The following is a 16,491-nucleotide window of genomic DNA, read 5'->3' on the forward strand; positions in this document are numbered from 1 at the left end:
CACCTGAATTTTCTCTGTTCTCTGCCAGCAGTACCAGGTTCGACAGCCGAAGGCAGAGGCCACCTGGGGACTCGGGACTTGGCGGCTCCGGTGTTCTTCAGGCCCGCTGGTGGTGGAAGCTGTGTGGGAATCGGCTCTTCTCTCGCCAGAGGTCTTCTATCTTCGAGCCTGCCCACACGTTACCTGGTGTCTCATTGACAATCCATATCTCTGTCTGTATTCCGTTGTGTGTTTTCACAACATTAAATTGTTACTGGTTGGCTTATCCATTGTCCGTTCCTTAGCGCCCCCTGTTGTGGGTCCGTGTCACGACACCTTCCCAACACAGTACATATAATGTCTTTTGTCCGCGTTAAACATATAACGGATTTTGCACATTTTATACATATATATTTATATATATATATAGTCCACATGAATTTTGATAAAACTTATACACACTATGATATAATACTTATCAGAATACAGCCTATTCCTTCTTGGAATGAAGGTTTTCACTCTTAGCAGAGAGCTTTCAACCACAGGGTGTAAATTAAACTTTAAAAGTTTACTGGAAGGCTGTAAATTAATCTTTAAACGTTTACTGGATAAAATATCAAGCTTTGTCTTTTCTTGCAATTTGTACATGCATTTCTAAATATTTGCACATTTTCTAAAAATAAAGGTGTCGAGTGTACATGATGTGTATCACTTGCCTAGCGTTGATCATAATGTATCAGGCAAACGCATGTTTTCTGTATCACAATGGCACTCTGCAGATCATTTGAAAAAGTGATGTAGTTCTAACTGCTGATGGGGCAGCACCCTTTCAATCAGCCAGTAAGCGGGCATAGAGCCTGTGTTCTCCAATGGTGCATTGTATATAGACTGCTCATTATGATGTAAATATCATAAATTAAATTTTGTTATTTATCAACTCTTCACAACCTGCTGTCCTATTATAATAGTGCACTAGCTTTGGGGTTGATCTAATAGTTTTGGTATGTTGATGTTTCATGGCTCAAACTGTTTTTAGTGGTCAAACCTCTTTTTTTACAATTGAAAAGATTGTTTGTTCTCTAAATATACCAATGAATGCATAACTTTAAGAAATATGCAAGGCAACATTTACACCATTTAAAGATGGAATGCCTCAAAGTGTGCAAAAAGAAACCACTACTTTTGCTGATAATGTGGCTGGCCTGAATATGGCAGAACCTGCGATCTTCCACAGTTAGTTACTCAGATGCTCCAGAGTTGGTAACCCCAATCAGCTGTATATCCACTTTCCTGACAGAAGGACAAGGAACATTGTCTACCAAGAGGCTCTTCAGAACTATTGGTCAGTAAAAGCTACATTTAAATATATATTCAACATCTCAAATCCAAAATTAACTTTTGCTTAAAAGCCATTTTATTTTTGTAGCATTCTTATAAACTAGATTTGCAATGTATCAACAATTATAAAGGTCATAACATCAATTCTAATTAATGATTATGAGCATACTTGATCTGCAATATAAAGTCTGAAGAACTTCATTGTTGTTTCTTGCATGCAGCAAAATTCAGTTTTCTCTCTTGGTTTGGGGATTCCACCTTTTGGGTTTTTAGTCCAAACCTTTGCCTATTCGGACTACATATATACTTATAAGATATCTACAATTATGACAAAATATAAACTTTGGAATATTTTGTAGATTATAACTTAAACAGGTTAACCTGGGCAACGCCATGTACCCCAGCTAGTATTTAATAAAGAGCCTTCCACCTATTACACTATGTAACACAATTTTTGTTCCTGGCTTCTGAGTGTTATATTTCAACTGCTTATGTCTAAAGCCTATGGAAAAATGACTACATTCAGCACAAACTTTGATTTTATGAGCACAGCCCAGAAAATTTTGAATTTATTGTGACAAAACAAGGAAATGTTTATATTTTTGTTCATTCGGTCTGATAAAAAACATCACTTGCATGGTTAATAGACAAAGTCAGTCAAAAACCACTCAGAATGGTTCAGAAATTAGTAGGTTTTCTAGATTTGCGAGTATATTGCAAACTGCTTTCTCGAAGAAGCGCCCAAATGTATTCCCCCATCATGTTTTCTTTATACTGTCCTTGATAACGATGTTCAAAGTCCAATATATCTAGATGAAAGCGCTCGCCTTGCTCCTCTGAGTAAGCTCCCATGTTCTCCTTGAATTTGTCAAGATGAGCGTCAAGGATATGGACCTTGAGGGACATTCTGCATCCCATTTTGGCATAATTCGTTATGAGAGTCTGAATCAACTGCACATAGTTTTCAGCTTTGTGATTACCCAGGAAGCCCTGAACAACTGCAATAAAACTGTTCCAAGCATTTTTCTCCATCCTGTTCAGCAGCTTGGTGAACTCGTCACATTCTATGATCTTTTTGATTTGCAGTCCAACAAAGATACCAGCTTTGACCGTTGCCTCGGACAGCTTTGGAAAAAGGTCCTGGAGGTACTTGAAAGCTGCTGACTCCTTGTGTGCATTGAGGACTGCATCTTTGTAATGCACAAAATACCACGTATTGTCTATTTAGAGCAGTAGCCTTCATGAATATGCAATTTGAGGATTGTACACAAATTGCAAAAAAAAAAAAAAAATGTGTGAGGTAACATGCACATAGAAGATAACAGACAGCCTCAGAGTGGATCCCCTGAGATGCCTAGATGCCACAATGTATTACCATTCAGCAGGTCTGACAGACAATCTGTTGCAAAATGTTCTGCTATGCATTACTTCAGAATACAACAATGAGGGCAACAGGGCAGTCTTGACACCTGAGCAACCCAAGACATTCAGATTCCACCCCGCTCCCCCCACCCCAAGTCTTTGTGTCCTGAACAAGACACTCAGTAGTTACTACATAGTAGCAAAACCAACACAGGAGGCAGTAGTTCTAAGTTCTACAGGTGACGCTGCACTCGAGCAGGTCGCGCTCCACTGAGATGGAGCTCGACCTGTGCGGCACAAATCCAAGAAGCCAATGATGACAAGAGGAGTTTAGGAGAACTCCTCCATTGCTTGTTGTTGCTTTTCACTCTCCGGCCGTAAAATCCGGCCTCCAAATGAACCCTGACAAGTTGTGGGAGGAGCGGCAGAAAAGACTTGGACCATCACCACAGCTTTGCATCTGCTATGGTGAAAACATATTTGCTGTTTGCTTGTGTAGGTGTGAAAAGAAAGATGGGTTACAAATGCATTTACACAGATGGGATCATCTGGTAATCCCATTCACTACAATATCAACAACAATGGAATGGAATGGAATGAATATTTAATCCTTTAAAAGTCAGCTTTAGATAAATAAAACACTGTGCAGCATTCTTATGGGACTTTGGCAAAGCAATCTGTCTTCATTTTTGATGAAAGCTTACAGCCTGACGGGTACAGAGCAGCGCACAGTGCACAGCCTGCATATTTACTTCCAGCTCATTTATTTTCATTATGCAGCCCTGCAGATGTCAGTGAGGGGATTTCTGCCCCACAATGATCTTCCACGATAGGAGCGAGCGAGAACGAGAGAGACGGGGGAGCACATAAGAAAGACAAGACGGAAGCGGGTGATAGGGGGAGCATTCATGCTCTGCCCGTGAACTTTGACACCGCTGACAGAGGTACCCTCTGTTTTCCAACCCCACTTCCACGACACCAGCTCATTCTTTTCCCCTCACTCAGTCTCCGTTGGAAATTTCTCATTCACGATCACATAATGAGGCCCTGCCCTGACTCTCGCGCGCGAGGGGGGGGCAGGATATCATATCTTGGCGTTATTTCCCACACTTAATGAGCACTTGTATAGGCTACAACATGCCACCTGTGAAATGCCAGAGTCTGATTTCTATTATTTTAATGCAAAGGAAATGTCAAAGAAATTCTGACATTCAGCAGCATGCCAACAAAAAGCTGCTGTCTGTCAGACTGAACGCTGCCCACATTACACCTAGACAACTGGTCCATTCACACATCTTTAAAATAAGCATCTATCTCCCACAGCAAGGTGAAACGGGGGCGTCCACTCTGTCTTCTCTAGCCACTGGGTTCATTAACACCTGTGTGCGGGATCATACAGAGAGAACTATGCCACATGGCCAAGATGGCAAAGCTGGAGCTCCCTCACAGTGGAAGTGATAGTCTTCATCTTGGTCTCCCTCAGTAACTGCTCGTTTGACTCAAAATTGTTCCAGAAGTACCCAAGACACCCAGTCGCTGCTTTTGGTCACTGGTAAGCATCCAAGTCTCACAATAATACAGTAATACAAGAAGCTCCAAGACCCTAAAGACAAACACCTTTGTTCTTCTGCAAAGATATCGGCAACACCTCTGTCCAGTGGCTTCATGACTCCTTAAGGTCTTCTTGGGCATCTCTTGACCTTCAAGGCCAAGTTCCCAGAGACATGAATGTCACTGCTGAGATAAGTGAATGTCTCAACAAGTTCAACACATTCACCACTACAGATACAATTCTGAGTCCAAGAAGTCATGAAAAACCCAGATCTTAGTCTTTAGGGCCCTGTCCCACTGGGGAGAGGATTAATTGCGCATGAATTGAGTATACAAAGTACGGGCGTTCGTTGTCGTCCGCAACAAAAATGGCCAAAAATGACAAATGTCCCAGTATAAATTACGGATATATTAATAATATATAGAGAATATATGATGAACAATCACGGTTATATAACGCATGTAGTGAGGAAACTGAGCCGACACATTGAGATTATCATGGCAGTATTACGGGTGTATTATGAATGCATCGCGCACGTGTTGCGTGTGTCATAAAAGAAGCGCACTCGGGCTATTCACACCAACAATACAGCCTCTGGAGCATTTGCTGGACTTGGACAAGTTGATCACAGAGTCAATGTTCATTTTGTCATGCGAGGGTTAACTGTTCATGAGTTTGGGGAGCGGGAGGGGGGGAAGCTGCTCAGGTGTGAGACGGTGTTTTTTGTTTTTTGTTTTTTTTGAGTGAGTTGTGGCTAAAACAGCAACTCTTCCTTTTGTTGGTGTTAAATAAAAGTCCTGGATTGCAGCAGCTACGTCTATGTGGATCGACGCAGCTGGACCAGCAGTGACTGGCAGGTATGTCGCTTTCTGCCACACTTTGGGTTTACGTGACGTGTTTGTTATACATTCACAGATTGTCCGCAAATCAGCTGCAAAGCAGATGTAATAAAAGCGCTTTATTCGTGGCCAGTTTGTCTGCATTTGCTACAACATATTTTAGTTTGTGATGTGGACATGATGGGCGCGCAGTATATCTGTTTTAAACACTGTCCCAGTCTGCTGTCAAGCCGCAAATCCCCGTCAGTTGTGGATATCAGCGGTTAACGGCAGATATAGAGGGGATATGTATTGTGTATGAATTAAGTATATATGGAGTATGTAAGGCGGATATTATCCGCATTCAGATTTTTGAACAGCTCAAAAATCCTGGCTGCGGACATGCGTGCCTCTGCGGATGATCACAGGCGTGTTCAGATGACGGCCGACTCATACAGGCATGTTACATGGATATTGCGGATGTTTGCCGAATATGGGCCAATTTTGTGTGCAATCCATACGCAAATCCTTCTAACCGCCAGTGGGACAGGGCCCTTATGCATGACAATCGCAAACCCAAATACTGTTTTCTCACTCACCTTCTCAAGCACTGCAATCAAGCTATCCATTGATTATGCAAAGATCACAGCATCATCTGCAAAGTCAAGGTCAATAAACCTTCCCTCAACAAAACAGCACAGAAGTTGTTAATTTCCACAACGCTACTCAATGTAAGCATTGTGGGAGTCAGAACACATCCCTGACTAACACCAAGATTCACTGGTAAAAACTCTGCCTCCACTGCGTACAGCAGTCACAGTGTCTGTGTATAGGCTGGCTATGTTATAATTCATGTCCTCGGCAGAAAACCTCTCACTTTTTCATTTGCTCTCTCAATAGCAATGGGCAATCACTTTCCCCACCTGTTTCGTAAAGGTAGTGACAGCTGACCCTCTGATTGGTAGATTGTATATAATACTTACAATATGTCTATGACTAATTAGGAGATGTTGTCCAACCATGTTGCACCTAGAACCCTAGTTTGTGCTCTGATTTTGTACTGTGTAACAATGTGTGGTTGAACATGCACAAAATTAATTTGTTCCACAAGGTATCGACTATGTACTTTAGATTGCCTAGAGCACGGGTGGTGGAAAAGTGGTTAATGTGTTTGGTTTCAGTGTGTCAGTTTCCTGGTTCAAACCCCACCCCCGCCACATATCTCCATGTAATGTGGAGCTGCGGCAGGAAGGGCATCCAGCGTGTAACCTGTGCCAAATCAACATGCACATCCACTTTGAATCTACTGTGGCGACCCCGAGTAAAAACAAGTATGCAGCTGAAGGAACCTACTTTAGATTGTCTAGATATGGCCCTTTTGCTGCTGAGACATTCCAATACCTTTTGTGACCTTCACCTCACCAACCAGCCACTTCTTACGGTTTCTGTCAGACGCTGTCACTGTACAAACAGGTGGATTTTAGTTACTGTTGATATTAATGAGGTGCTTTGAATAAGTAATGACTTGTGAGTTATGGGCTTGGAATGGACGAGTTCAGTGATGCCAAATGGTGCACACAGCTTCCAGCATGATTGATAAAGGTTTAGAAAAATGTCTTGACATATGCTGGTTTTCCCCTCATGCATCCAATCTCACAATAAATTTTTTATTCCTCCCCAAGGGTAAATCTGTTCTCTGCATTTGATCCCTACCAATTAGGTACAGTCTAACCACTATGTGTATTTGCAGCTACCTGCATGCATGTTATGCTAATGCATCTTATAATGGTGGGAGGAAACTGAAGCACCCAGGGGAAAGTCAAAGATGTGGGAAGAACAGAAGGAGCCACCTGGGATTAAACCCACACCCTTCTTGCTGTGTGGCAACAAAACATTATGACATCTGGATGCCGGTGACCTAAGACCATCAGTACAAATTTTCTCCAGAGAATTCTTGAGGACTGCCGGCAGGAATCTTTGTCAAAGGAGCAGTTATTCAAGAAGGCAGTGATGATGGACTGGACCAATCCATAAAATTCCACATGTCGCAAGCACACACAATAAGGCAAATAAGTATTGGATCAACTGCTGATTTTGCTAGTTTTCCCACCTACAAAGAATGGAGAGGTCTATAATTTTTATCATAGGTACACTTCAACTACAAGAGACAGAATCTCAAAAAAAACAAAACAAAAAAACAGAAACTCACACTGTATGATTTTTAAATAATTAATTTGCTTTTTATTGCATGAAATAAGTATTTGATCACTTATCAACCAGCAAGAGTTCTGGGTCTCACAGACCTGTTAGTTTTTTCAATAAGAAGCCCTCCTATTCTGCATTCATTACACTCAAAAATGGCTCATTAGATGAACTCATTGAGTGCAGGATTTCCATCTAATAAATATATGTAGCTCCAATTCAAATAAAGCACATCCATGCAACACAATGTAACTTAATTTAATTGGGACTACATATATATATATTTTTTTAGATCGAGCCAGTTTCTTGAGTGTATCACTCAAACAGATGGCTCATTGGATGAGCTCAATTCAATTATGGGCAGGATTTCCATCTAATAAATATATGTAGTCCCAATTAAATTAAATTATCTTTCATGGATGTGCTTTATTTGAGTTGGGTATACATATATTTATTAGATGGAAATCCTGCTCATAACAAATTTGAGTTCATGCAGTGCATCAGTTTTTTGAGTGTACCTGTATTAATTGCACCTGTTTGAACTCCTTACCTGTATAAAAGACACCTGTCCAGTCAATCAATCACACTCCAACCTGTCCACCATGGCCAAGACCAAAGAGCTGTCTAAGTGCACCAGCGACAAAATTGTAGCCCTCCATAAGGCTGGGATGGGCTACAGGACACTAGGCAAGTCTGGGTCCTCAGTCTGGGGCTTCATGCAAGATCTCGCCTTGTGGGGTAAGGATGATTCTGAAAAAGCCCAGAACTACATGGGAAGACCTGAGGCCTCATGTGCAAAGATTTGCATGGACTTTCTACTAAAAGTTGGCGTACGTCAAAACCCTGAATGTGGCGTAAGCACAAATATATTCAGATGTATGAAAGTGTGCGTAGGCATGAATCAACATGTTACGTTTGTACATCCCACAGAACGTGGAATTGAGCATGGGACCAAACTCCTCCCTGGCCACGCGCCCTTTAAATATGCAATTTTATGTAAATAGGCCCTTTGAGCAGGGATTCTCCATGACGTCACATCAGACAACATGAACACAGAAAAGAAATTATGCTATAGATGACTGGAAATTACATGGAGACACACAGGGACAGTTTATTCGGTACGCTGTTAAACGGAATAATCATGAAACTGGATAAATGTTCATGGGAGCTACGAAGTGTGTGTGTGAGGCTGCACACACACACATGCATTTATTGACAAATATGGAGCACTTGAAGTCTGTTAAGCTCTGCAGCTCACCATCAAGCAAAAATAAAAAGACATTAATAATAATAATAATAATAACATATTTGAATGTGTACATCCCCAAATGTGCCCGCTCTGGTTTTTGTTTGGAACAATTACACAGGTAAACTATTAGCACCACCACCCCACCCCCATCACACACCGTGCAGCCTCCAGCCTAATGTGTCGGATTTGAGTACCACATATGATTTGAACATTGATGGAATGAAAATGTTTCCTATTAACAGAAACAAATTCATCATGCGATGGTGCCTTTAAAGCAAAATGTGTGCAGTCGGTAGCTCCAATTACATTGGCAAAACCGGCTCTCACTGCAAAATGCGCTGCAATGTTGGAATGTACCTAATGACATTTGGATGATTGTGGCTCGGTGCAAAGTTGACTGGCACACACCTGACCAATCGGTCAGCTCATGCTGGAATGCCCCTGATGCCAGGAAGCCCAGCGTGGTCAGCACCTGTGTCGGCACAGACAACCCCTGGGTCAACTCTGTATTGCACTCTGTGCCGACCACAGTTCTGTGCGCAACTCCATTCACAGTGGCCTTGGTAATCTAACCTTCAAAGCCACCCACCAGTGCATCCATGACAATGCTCCCCGCTCACCTCAAATACCTCCTCACTCCCCACACACCCTCCCATTCCCTCCGTTCATGCAACACTAATCTTCTCTATCCCCCTTGCACCAATCCCCATAGTGCCCCCTTGGCACCGCCCATGCGATTAATGTCTCCTTCCGTCACCTGTACATGTCGGAGATGGTACAATAGCTGTAGAAACGTACATATGCCAGCCAGGATTTTTGCGTGACGTACCGCACATTTCCACGATCAAGTCACTTTTGATACAGCTGCACGTGGACATAGAGAGGGGCATATGCCAGGTTTTTGTGCATATGCAGGCTTTGTACATGAGGCCCGTGATCAGTGACCTGAAGAGAGCTGGGACCACAGTTGCAAAGATTACAATAGTAACAGACTATGCTGTCATGGTTTAAAATCCTGCAGGACAAGCAATGTCCCCCTGCTCAAGACAGCAAATGTCCAGGCCTGTTCGAAATTTGCCGTTGACCATCTGGATTATCCAGAGGAGGCATGGGAGAAAGTCATGTGGTCAAATGAAACCAAAATAGAATTTTTTGGTATCAACTCCACTCCACGTGTTTGGAGGATGACAACAACCCCAAGAACACCATTCCAACCATGAAGCATGGGGTTGGAAACATCATGTTTGGTGGTGCTTTTCTGTAAAGGCAACAGGACGGCTGCACTGTGTTGAAGGGAGGATGGATGGAGTCATGTATCATGAGATTTTGGTAAACAGCCTCCTTCCCTCAGCAATAGCATTGAAGATGGGTCGTGGTTGGGTCTTCCAGCATGACAATAACCCAAAACACACAGCCAGGGCAACAAAGAAGCATGTCAAGGTCCTGGAGTGGCCTAGCCAGTCTCCAGACCTGAACTCAATAGAAAATCTTTGGATAGAGCTGAACCTCAAAACCTGAAAGATCTGGGACCTTATGTACAAAGACTTGCGTTGATAATCTACTAAAAGTTGGCATACCCCAAAACCCTGAATCTGGCGTAAGCACAAATATATTCAGGAAAGTGTGTGTAGGCATGAATTCACAAATACAACCGTTACACAAATAAACTATTTTAACACAAGCAGCCCCCATAACTCACCGTGCCAGCTGCCTGATGCACATTTGAATGAATGAATGAATGGATTTATTCGGCACACACACAAATCCAAAAGAACAGAAACATACCAATAATATGAATGTTATATAAACAAGCTTGTGAGTCCGAAAGGGTGTGGGCAGAAGCAAAGCTTATCAACGCCCACACCTGCTAGAATGAGTCCAACAATTATAACAGTCATAACAACATATACACAAATTCACAACACACTACATATCAACACAGACATACCCTTCAACATTCAATTACATTTCAATTCATGTATAAGTATGTTATGGATAAAGTGCCAAATCACAACAAACTTGGCCCAAGTCACTCCATATTAATTTTATTCACTTTATACATGCTTCCCTTAGGTAGTATTATTAGACGGTATTGCTTAAATTTTCATTGTTACGCAGATGATACCCAGCTTTATCTATCCATGAAGCCAGAGGACACACACCAATTAGCTAAACTGCAGGATTGTCTTACAGACATAAAGACATGGATGACCTCTAATTTCCTGCTTTTAAACTCAGATAAAACTGAAGTTATTGTACTTGGCCCCACAAATCTTAGAAACATGGTGTCTAACCAGATCCGTACTCTGGATGGTATTACCCTGACCTCTAGTAATACTGTGAGAAATCTTGGAGTCATTTTTGATCAGGATATGTCCTTCAATGCACATATTAAGCAAATATGTAGGACTGCTTTTTTGCATTTGAGCAATATCTCTAAAATTAGAAAGGTCTTGTCTCAGAGTGATGCTGAAAAACTAATTCATGCATTTATTTCCTCTAGGCTGGACTATTGTAATTCATTATTATCAGGTTGTCCTAAAAGTTCCCTAAAAAGCCTTCAGTTAATTCAAAATGCTGCAGCTAGAGTACTGACGGGGACTAGAAGGAGAGAGCATATCTCACCCATATTGGCCTCTCTTCATTGGCTTCCTGTTAATTCTAGAATAGAATTTAAAATTCTTCTTCTTACTTATAAGGTTTTGAATAATCAGGTCCCATCTTATCTTAGGGACCTCGTAGTACCATATCACCCTAATAGAGCGCTTCGCTCTCAGACTGCAGGCTTACTTGTAGTTCCTAGGGTTTGTAAGAGTAGAATGGGAGGCAGAGCCTTCAGCTTTCAGGCTCCTCTCCTGTGGAACCAGCTCCCAATTCAGATCAGGGAGACAGACACCCTCTCTACTTTTAAGATTAGGCTTAAAACTTTCCTTTTTGCTAAAGCTTATAGTTAGGGCTGGATCAGGTGACCCTGAACCATCCCTTAGTTATGCTGCTATAGACGTAGACTGCTGGGGGGTTCCCATGATGCACTGTTTCTTTCTCTTTTTGCTCTGTGTGCACCACTCTGCGTTTAATCATTGGTGGTCGATCTCTGCTCCCCTCCACAGCATGTCTTTTTCCTGGTTCTCTCCCTCAGCCCCAACCAGTCCCAGCAGAAGACTGCCCCTCCCTGAGCCTGGTTCTGCTGGAGGTTTCTTCCTGTTAAAAGGGAGTTTTTCCTTCCCACTGTAGCCAAGTGCTTGCTCACAGGGGGTCGTTTTGACCGTTGGGGTTTTACATAATTATTGTATGGCCTTGCCTTACAATATAAAGCGCCTTGGGGCAACTGTTCGTTGTGATTTGGCGCTATATAAAAAAAAAAATTGATTGATTGATTGATTAACCCTGCCGACCCCCAGAGCAAGCACTAGGCAACTGTGGTGAGGAAAAACTCCCTCTTAGGAAGAAACCTCAAGCAGACCAGGCTCTAGGGGGTGACCCTCTGCTTGGGCCGTGCATATATACCTGTATACATACATACATACACACACATTATATACATATATACACACACATATACACACTCACATATATACCTATATACATACCCACTAACACATAAATAAATATACAATACATATATATATATATATATATATATATATATATATATATATATATATATATATATATATATACATTTATACCTACACATACATATACATACCCCTACACATATACACATATATATACACGCACACATATACATGCATATACACGCACACATGTATACATATATACACATACATACTACATATACATATATACACACACATATACACGTACATATGCATACATATTGACTGAGTGATCATTTATTTTGAGTTTTACAAAATAAGCAATTCTTTGACATCTACATTTACCCACACTGGGTTGAAAAAAACAGGTGATATAAACATACACGCATACATACCCATGCACTTAACCCGAAAAGGGGTGGGATGAAGACAAACTTATTTAATCCCACCCCCAAATACCCATACGTTATTACGTATATTAGTGATGAGTATCTATAATAATAATAATAACTAGGACTGCAAGCAGTCATATACGGGCCCTCGTTCCGCGCGACCACCTACCCAGGCCAGTGGGGGCTCTTGTGACCACATGTGGGCATGTGCATGCAGGGGTAACCACTCATCACACAGTTACAATTTTAAACAAATCACACAATGCATCAAGGAGTTATGACATGTTGATTGTTTATCCAGTAGGGGGCACTCAGTGTACAAACAGAGGGGCTGGGTGTGTTCAGGGGCCAACCGTCATCATACATGTGAAGTTTCAAGTCAATCAGGCAAAGCATGAAGGAGTTATCATGACTTGATGTTCTATGGCAAAGGGTCAAAATGGCGGCACCATAGTGGCCACACCCTTCAACATAGAGAAAAGCTTTCGATAACTTTTGTTCAGTATCATCTTTGCATGCTGTCAAAGAAATTTGAAATGCATTGGACAAAATCCCTGGGAGTAGTTTGTTCAAATACAACATGTGGAAATCACGCCAAAATGAGAAGAAAATTCAAAATGGCTGACTTCCTGTTTGGAGTAGACTCATGGTGCAAGAGACTTTTTTGTATGTCTATGAAAGTCACACATGTGTACCAATTTTCATCTCCCTACTCCAAAAAAACCCTATGTGGAGGGGTTTTTGAAAGTTTCAAGGGGGCGCTATTGAGGCATTTTGCCCCGCCCATGGGCGACGCCCTGATGAATTGTAAGAGGTTGCCGTGCTCGACCTGTGTATCAATTTTCATGATGATGTGACAAAATTAAAGCCGTCAAAATGAAGAACGTAATTTCATGGCGAATGGGCAATATTCGGCATGCGGCCACACGGACGCCGTTACTCGTAACTTTACGGCATTCATCGCCTACGTTCAACAATTTGTTCTGCATGTTTTAGAAGTGGAATGAAGTTGATTGGGTTAAGTATGTGACATGAGGACCTCTTAAAGTAAAAATAGGACATTTCCCGCCACCACTGGGGGCGCTATGGCGCAGGTGGGAACTTAAGATATGTAGACGTTCAGGGCGGAGCCCTCATCATTTCCAGAAAGTTTGAAGGATCTACGATGAAGTATGTGGGCGTGACAGCCCTTCGAAGTGAAATGGCGTGCTCCGAAAAGCTCGCCAAAGTTTGACGACCCCTAGCAGCCACGCCTTTTGACTTAATTAGAATCTTTTGATAACTTTTGATCACCATTGTGTTGTGATGATTTTGACCAAATTTGAAGATGATCAGATAAAATCCCTAGGACAAGTTCGTTCAAATGTAAGTAATGGAAATGGCCAAAAATGGCAAAAATTTGCTTAAAATCGAAACTTAAAATCAAAATGGCCGACTTCCTGTCGATATTTCACCATGACAGTAAGAGACTTTTTCGTGCGTCCTGGCATGGTAAATATGTGTACCGAATTTCGTGAGGCTACGACGAAAAAAGCCCAATGCGGAGGGTTTTTTGAAAATTTCTAGGGGGCGCTATTTCGCAATTTTTCTGCAAGCATGTGCGATGCCCCCAAAATATCGAATTTCAGATCCGGCCGGACGACTTTGGAAAGTTTGGTGAGTTTTTGAGCATGGGAAGAGGCCGAAATTTCGATTTCAAGAGTGAGAATAATAATAATAATAATAATAATAATAATAATAATAAACAGCGCAATTACAATAGGGTCCTCGTAGGACGTTGCCTACTCAGGCCCTAATAAAAACAATTCCCACCATAATAGACAGTAATAATGACAATAATTATTGTCAATCAATTTTTTTTTTCTATTATTATTATTACCATTTTTTTTTAATTGCTATTGATACTGCTGGTGTCATTCCTTAAGCCATTTTCAAATGTCAATAAATTCCCCTCATTTACTCAGAAAATGACTATTTAAAAGGACTATTCTTGTGTGTGTCGATGGTAATTCTCTCTCTCTCTCTCTCTCTCTCTCTCTCTCTCTCTCTCTCTCTCTCCCTCTATATATATATATATATATATATATATATATATATATACATCATACATGCGAACATACATACACAAAATACACACATACATCACCTATACACAATGTATACACATAATACATATACATATATACAATTATGCTACATTCATTTTATTATTTTATTAATTTAATTACCTTAACTTTTTTATTAATTTATCATTAGCATTATTATTATTATTTCCCCCCCTTCCCCATTTGTCATGTGTGTGGTGCGTTAAAAGATGCAAAGTATTTTGTAAACCTGCTGCCAGAGAGGGGTCGCCCCCTGACACAGGTCCACCCTTTGCTGAATGTCCTAGGCTCTGCATTAAAAGACAAGGTTTTGGAGTCTGCTGGCAGAAGGGGGAGACCCTTGAGCAACAGACCCCCACTTGCTGACCCTGATCTGGTGATGATGATGTAACTGATGTAAGAGGGGGAAACAAGGAGGAAAGAAAAGGAAGTCTTTTTATGTATCAATAAACTTACATATGTACATATTATATAAATGTAAACATAAATATACATATATGTATATACGAGGTCTGTCCATAAAGTATAGGTCCTTTTTATTTTTTTCTAAAACTATATGGATTTCATTCATATGTTTTTACGTCAGACATGCTTGAACCCTCGTGCGCATGCGTGAGTTTTTCCACGCCTGTCGGTGACGTCATTCGCCTGTGAGCACTCCTTGTGGGAGGAGTCGTCCAGCCCCTCGTCGGAATTCCTTTGTCTGAGAAGTTGCTGAGAGACTGGCGCTTTGTTTGATCAAACTTTTTTTTTTCTAAACCTGTGAGACACATCGACGTGGACACGGTTAGAAAAATTAAGCTGGTCTTCAGTGAAAATTTTAACAGCTGATGAGAGATTTTGAGGTGATTCTGTCGCTTTAAGGACTTTTCACGGTGCGAGACGTCGCGCAGCGCTCTCAGGCAGCGTCATCAGCATGTTTCAAGCTTAAAACCTCCACATTTCAGGCTTTATTGATCCAGGACGTCGTGAGAGAACAGAGAAGTTTCAGAAGAAGTCGGTTTCAGCATTTTATCCGGATATTCCACTGTTAAAGGAGATTTTTTTAATGAAAGACATGCAGGCGGATTGCAGCGTCGGCTCGCAGCCGCCGCGACGCTCCGTCACAGGAAAAACACCTCTGTTGGAAGCCTTGAGGACAAGTTGGAACATCTCCAGCTGATAAACAATTTCTCATATACTCACTCCACTGAAAGCCATCAAAAGCCGCCTGGATTTTACAAATGGTTATGAACACAGAGGTGTTTTTGCTGTGCCGCCGCGCCGCGTCGGCTGCGTCCCGACGCGCGGACCCGTCCGCACGTCTTTCATTAAAAAAATCTCCTTTAACAGTGGAATATCCGGATAAAATGCTGAAACCGACTTCTTCTGAAACTTCTCTGTTCTCTCACGACGTCCTGGATCAATAGAGCCTGAAATGTGGAGGTTTTAAGCTTGAAACAGGCTGATGACGCTGCCTGAGAGCGCAGCGCGACGTCTCGCACCGTGAAAAGTCCTTAAAGCGACAGAATCACCTCAAAATCTCTCATCAGCTGTTAAAATTTTCACTGAAAACCAGCTTAATTTTTCGAACCATGTCCACTTCGATGTGTCTCACAGGTTTAGAAAAAATTTTGATCAAATAACGCGCCAGTCTCTCAGCAACTTCTCAGACAAAGGAATTCCGACGAGGGGCTGGACGACTCCTCCCACAAGGAGTGCTCACAGGCGAATGACGTCACCGACAGGCATGGAAAAACTCACGCATGCGCACGAGGGTGCAAGCATGTCTGACATAAAAACATATGAATGAAATCCATATAGTTTTTGAAAAAAATAAAAAGGACCTATGCTTTACGGACAGCCCTCGTATACATACATATTATACATACACATATATACACACAGATACACATATATATACACTCAACAAAAATATAAACGCAACACTTTTG

Source organism: Thalassophryne amazonica, chromosome 3 (assembly GCF_902500255.1).
Source record: "Thalassophryne amazonica chromosome 3, fThaAma1.1, whole genome shotgun sequence".
Classification (NCBI taxonomy): Eukaryota; Metazoa; Chordata; class Actinopteri; order Batrachoidiformes; family Batrachoididae; genus Thalassophryne; species Thalassophryne amazonica.